This window comes from Pholcus phalangioides, unplaced genomic scaffold (genome assembly GCF_987345545.1).
Source record: "Pholcus phalangioides strain wild (caught in Gottingen) unplaced genomic scaffold, Ppha-v1.0 ptg000004l_1, whole genome shotgun sequence".
NCBI lineage: Eukaryota > Metazoa > Arthropoda > Arachnida > Araneae > Pholcidae > Pholcus > Pholcus phalangioides.
Window position 1 is genome coordinate 18,119,345 of NW_028301597.1, and position 6,679 is coordinate 18,126,023.

The following is a 6,679-nucleotide window of genomic DNA, read 5'->3' on the forward strand; positions in this document are numbered from 1 at the left end:
TATAGAAAGATGGTTTGATTGTAAGTTAAAGGAGGTGGGGGAGGAGAGAAGAGAAAAAAATATAAATTGGTTGCGACATCAAACTGCATGTTTTCTTGAGTCACTATCAGTGCCACAACTAGATAATTTATCAGCCAGGACGCAAAGCCGGTTCTGGACATTTTTCAAGTATAAGCAAATATTTTGGTGATGAAAAAAAAAAATCACCCCTCTTTAGTTGGCATCCTAAAAAATTGGTCTTTCTTCAATTGACGCCTTCTGCGGCCGCATGGTTCGCAGGATTCAAGATCCTGCCCTGCCGGGGCGAGCACACTTTTTAGCAAACCAGAGTATTGTAAAAGCAACTGTTAAAGGGTGAATTCAGCACCCCTTTCTGGTCCAGCGCCCAAGGCACCAGACTTATCTGCTCACTCCTGGTTGCGGCCCAGTTCACTATCATAAAAACATTTCAACAATTCCTAAAAACAAACATGCACAGAAATCTTCGAATAATTTTCTCAGCGCAGTATACCTAATCCATGCAACAAACACTTTTTGTTTTAAAGAATAGCATGATGCATGAATTAATTGATAAAATCTCGCCCGTGTTTCATTCAGTTCTTGTCAAGATTAGTTCTCATTCATAATAGAAAGCAACATATAGATATCATCAAACCTATCATTCTATAGTTTTGAATGTCATAATGACAAATATAGATAATTAGAATATTAATCATTCGCGAATGTGAAAAAAAAAACGCATTGAATGAACTGTTTACGTTCAAAACTTATTTACTGAATCAGCTGTTGTGACGCATTTACAGTGTGATCATCATCATCAGCATGATCTCAAAATAACTCCCCCCCCCCCCTCCTATCTCTACGTATAAGATCCTAGAAATGTGGGGGGGGGGGGGGAAATATATAAATCGCGATCATTTACGTACAATTTCGATGGACACCATCCATTATGAAATGCATTCACGGTCTTCCTTTCGTCGATTTTTTTTACTATGGATGAGAAAGAGGAAAAAGTGTGAATTTTTTTTCTTTTCCACTAAAAAGTGAGATCTATTTTTGTTTACAGTTAAACGCTCGCATCACGATCTGTTGCCACAAAACTCGAACCGAATTCCCTAAGAAACGAAACATCATTTGAATCTGAACACTGAGCTAGGGGCCGTTCAAGTATTACGTCATCATCGAGGGGGGGGGGTCCGATTTTCTTACTTTTGATGACAAGGGGGGGGGGGTTTGGATAATGCTTACGTCATCAACCACCCTTTATGAAAATATGAGTTAGGATTCAGAGGTGCAGAGCTGATGACGAAATTTTGCTGACAAGGGGGGGGGGGGGGGGAGAAAGGAGTCAAAAATGGCTAAAAATTTGCTTACGTAATGCTTGAACGACCCCTAGAAGTAGACCATTCCTTATAGCTCAGTGTCTCTGAATCACTGAGCTATGTGCTCTGAATTATAGCCACTAGAATAGGGGCTATTATCAAGTCACCTTACTCTGAATTAAGACGACTTCATATTCAAGGGGTATCAAGGGGTTCTACTCTGAATGATGGTGATTTTTTGCATGACGTCACTGCTCTTTGCTTCGGCTTTTTTAGAACTCCTTAATACAATGTATATGAAGGTCTAGGTTGTCTTAGGTTTTTTCATGGGTTACAATACGGTGACCATACATCCCGTATTTTCCGGGACAGTCCTGGTTATTTCCATTTTTTCGCCGTCCTGACTTTTTAGCGAAAGTGTCGCGGTTTTTCCTTAGAGAAGAAATACAGGAAAAACCCATCGAAGAGAATACTTTATTTCTCCTCGATGGGTTTTTCCCGTTTTTTACATGAACCTTACTTGAATTTTTATTCCTTATTGAAGTCAAAGAATGAAATTATTTTCCCACTCAGAAATTATATTATGATAATTACAATTATAAATAAGAATATTTATCTCTCACATTTGTGTTGGTGAACGTTTTATTTCGTGGAATTCATTTAAATTCACTGCAGTTTGCAGTAATACTTTATTTCCCGCCATTTTGATTTTTACTTAAATTCTCCAATATTTAGCAACTTTGTTTACTTTTAGCGTCATTTTTGGCAATAATTGACGATGTCCCGTATTTTCCCTTATTTGGAATCCCCATTTCCGTATTTCTTTCTAGGAAATATGGTCAGCTTAGATAACAGTCGTCAGAGGCGGATTTGACCATCAAGAAGAAATATAAGCTATGTATAATATGCTATATTTCTCCTAAGGATTTAACAAGGGATGAAACTAAACTTCAGAGTATGGTTCGATTCCAATTGTTTTTTGTTTTTTTTTCCAAGAACAAGTGTCTGCATTAAAATAAATAAATATGTAATTTGCCTCTGTCTTCTGGAAATCTGTGTTTTTTTTCAACTATGGTTCCATGGGCGGAGATAGACTTGGAAGTCTGGGGGGGGGGCACGCGCACGATGATGATGATGTCAATTCATATATGCATATATACACATTAGATCAATCAACTTCCCCTTTGACGATGGGGGGAGGGGGGTGCAATGCCCCCCACGCCCCTCCGTATCTCCACCCATGTATGGTTCATTAGCAATTTATAGCACGAAATATTCGATGGACTATAGTTGGGACTTCATAACAAAACTATGGTCCAAAATTTAATTTTTTAAAAATACATATTTGAGCTACATAAGATAGAAAAAAGTGTTTAATATGAATGCTTGATCTTTTTACAGGGAATATCAGCAAAAAAAAAATAAATTGATCAGCTTGAATACAGAAGTTATGATGAAAAATCTAGGAAATAGTGTTATGTTGGACCGTAGTTTGTGAAATCAGCAGTACTATTATGTTTTATTTTGAAACCTATCTTGAACAACCCATGGATTCATTAAAATATCTTCTAACCAAACGACACCCGGTACAGAGGGAATGTGGAATTTGATGAATTCATTAATAACATGACGAACACTGCCGATATGTGACAATTAACTACATTTATGCTTTATTGTTAACATTCATCAATGAAGAGTAAAAGTTTTTGGAGAGTACCTGGGCTTCGATCTTAGCATCGATCTTAGCCCTCAGCCATACTCGTGCCAAGTTACGTATATATGATTACGGCAGATAATATTCCTTGCAGTACGCCTTGGGTGCCAGGTTCTCTTCGGACAGGAGCTCCATGGGCATGGGCATGATGACGACCAGGCAGGGCCGCAACTAGATGCTTGGTCACCCGGGGCAAGCGCACATTTTGTACAACATACACCCTTGTATTGTTGAAGGAGAAGTTTAAGAATGAAATTTGCGCCCCCTCGGGTCCAGAGCCCGGCGCACGAGACCTGCCTGCTTCCCCCTGGTTGCTGCCCTGCGACACACAGGTATCTCTTGACTTTCCTCAACAACGTGGTGGTCTCTGGATCGATTTCGGACAGTGACATTTGTCGGTTGAAAGACTTCATGTTCGAGATCCGGTGGACCCTGTTGGGCGTGATGCAGTAGAAAACAGCCTCGTATATCCGACTGTTCTGCATGGTGATCATGTGCCACACGTCCTATGCCACACTTTATTATATCAAAATGACAAACATGTAAGGAACAACAACCGTGGTAGCTCCACGAGCTCTTCACGGGTTGCATCATAATACAAAATATCTTGGTGCATGTTACAATAGGATTGAATCTATGATATAAATTGACGTACAAAATACAGGATAGATATCATTTCAAAGTGCGTACATAATGACTCGATGCATAAATAAAAAAATAAGGTAAAATACAGAATAACAAAGAACTATTGTAATATGCTGTAGAGTGATAGATATATATTACGCAAAGTTGTATGTAAAAATGCAATGTAATGATATATGGCAACATGGAAAAACATATGTAGTAAGCAGAATATAAAAAAAAATATTAAAACTCAACAAAACAGGATGATAATTGGACAGTGAAGGGGGAGTGCAATAGCTGGGAAAAGCGATGCACATCCCATATTGTTGCCGTGCCTTAGCTGGAACTTGCGCTCTTTGTTGAGGATAGTAGCTATCTCCTGCATCTTCCAGTGGAGACCCAACTGAGTCGGCAGATCGATGGATAGATCGCTCGCAGACTGCTGGATCTCTTTCAATCTCTGGAAAAAAGGTCACGGCTACCACGGTTGCGCGGAGCATCTTGACCATCCAATTCTTCCCGGTGCTGTTCCTCCTCGTCTTGTCCGCCTCATCTCTAACAAGGGTGCAACATTGGACGGAGCTGGAGTGCTCTCTCTGCAGGGCTTCCGAGATGTGAGACTCGGACAGTGTCGATGAGTGATAAGAGACCTTCACCTCCTACTCGACTTTTCCGAGTAGTTCTTCTAGACGTAATCGTCCCACCTCCCGTAGCAGAGGTCGAGCCCGCCTACGAACGCATAGGTCTGATCGACGCACACGATCTTTTCGTGGTGAGCCCACAGCGAGACTCCAAACCTTGGGATGTCGGAGTACCTTGATGTTCTCGTGAATGTTAGCCAGCTATCCCCAGAGCGAGTAATCGGGTCGGTTAATCGATCAATTGTGAGTCGCAGTTAAAAATTTTAGTTGAATTAATCGACTCGATCAATCCGATTGAAATTCGGTTAACATTTTAGTAAAAAGTTGGTAATTTGACTTAATTTATTTAACGAGACCGATTAAATGTCCTAAATTATTGTATCAATATTTAACATTTTTCCGATAAGTGGTCATATTTAAAAACATTTGAATCTATATTTTGATCGATTTTTTCGGCATTGGAAAATACAAGTCCATTCAACGGAAAATTGTGATAATTTCAGTTTCAAATTGAGGTTGATACGAGTTTTAAAAAACAAGGCCAAAATTTATTGTTTCCACTATGCACAGTAGTTGTTCGTATTCTTGGACGAATCAGTCTCTCTTCACAAGCACCATTTGGGAGGAGTTTGAAGGAAAACAAGTAACAGTATGATCGAAAGTAGTTTCGAAATCAGAGACTCACCTAAAATAATAGCTTTAAAAAAAACAAAAAACACAAGATCCAAATGGAGAAATATCAGGTTTTAACAAAATATGTTCAGCATACGAGTATTAATTGCTTCAAGTGGCAAACTTAATTTCTTAGTCTATTCCCATACCTGTTTAGATCTAGCGAATAGGAGCCTGGAATGATTAAATTAAATTTTTATATCATCAATTAATATTATATAGTTAAGAAAAATATTCGATTAAAATTCGATTAATCGATTAAAAAATTTTGACTGACCAGTTAAAATTTTTTAATCAATTCCAAGCCCTAATTATAAGATTTTATTAAGAATTTTCATTAATTCTGAATTTAGCCATGTCACGTCGCCCCCTAGGAAACAATTTTTAGGTGTGTGTAGAGAAAGAGGAACTCTGAACAAAACGATAGAAAACAGCAGCGGATATTTGGTGTTATTTAGAAGAAAAGAGAAAGGGGAAGGAGAGCGTCAATTTTTTTGTCTGCTTGAAAGAACACCCCAGAACGACAAAAAGGTTACAAGAAATGGCGGAAAAAACGCATAAAATATATATACATATACATTCAAATTATATTTCAACACATTTCCCAAGTTTTCTCCGATTTTTTAATTCAAATATCTCAGTGAATATTGCACTTGAAAACGTGGAATTCTTTTTTCTTGACCTCAGAAGAGACAGGGCAAAAACTTTCTAATTGGGATTTTTGTGCATACGGTGACTGCATAAAAAGTTAATTTCTTTATTTTGTAATTATGTATATGACCACTTAAACAGATTTTGCCAGGAAGGAGCAGAAAAAAAGGAGATACGAATCACACGAGTACTTGAACACTCGGCCAGACCACGCGCTTCTGGAAAAACGCTGTTACGTCTCTGCAGATTTCTTAAAAATATGCAATCGTTCTTATAACTATATTCAATTAAAAATGTTTTAAGTCTTAATAATAAGTAGTTATTAAAAAAAAGGCTGGCTCTAGTTATTCCGACGAGACGCAATAATACGTTATTAGGACCATGTCGAAAAGATAACTGCGATAAAAATTCTCCCCGCCCTTTTCACCTGATGATAGAAAAATTAACTATTTTTTTTACTAAATCTTTCTTTTCCCTGTGGTCCATATATCCTATATAACAAGCTTCATTAAAATACCTACAACAGAATGGGCATCACATAGGCGCGTAACTAGGCTGGGGAAACCGGGGCAGGGCCCCGAGCCGAATACGAGGGGGGCATATAAATTTACACTTATTTTGCATAACAATAACCCTTTGAAGAAGCCCCAAGGAAATGTTTGCCCCAGGGCCCCGAGAAGGCACCCTACGGCCCTGGTGTGTGTCAGAGTAGTGTATACGTCTGAGTAGTGTCAGTTTATTTATAACCACCCTGTATTATTGTTATTGTAATGCATCTTATGAAATCTCGGCTCAGAAAAATCTCGAACAAAAACTCTAGTTCCAAAATTTGATAAACCAGAACCAGTTTATATTGATTGCATAAACTTTTATCTGAGAAACTGAAAGCATTTCTAAACAATGCGACTTTTATATCCAGATTCTAATTTTTATAAACCTTGTTTTTCCAAGAGCATTCGTAACAAATTTCAAGGAAACTTTTTTTTTTTTGATCGAAATTCGATCACCAATGGATCAGATAGAAAATATGGTGTTGGTCATGGAAAGAAAACCAA

The 6,679-nt window shown here is 38.1% G+C and overlaps 1 protein-coding gene across 3 annotated transcripts in view; it reads right to left on the bottom strand.

Moving 5' to 3' along the window:
* Nucleotides 1-1,077, bottom strand: part of Atg9 (autophagy-related protein 9) — a 35,530-nt gene extending 34,453 nt beyond the window's left edge. The window contains exon 1 of one of the 3 annotated variants that reach the window (XM_089231037.1): nucleotides 927-1,077. The gene's annotated coding sequence lies outside the window, so the exon portion shown is untranslated. Of the gene's footprint in view, nucleotides 1-655; nucleotides 741-775; nucleotides 795-926 lie in introns of those variants that run through there. The other 2 variants (XM_089231039.1, XM_089231038.1) reach the window with 2 other exon arrangements.
* Nucleotides 1,078-6,679: the final 5,602 nt, after the last annotated feature.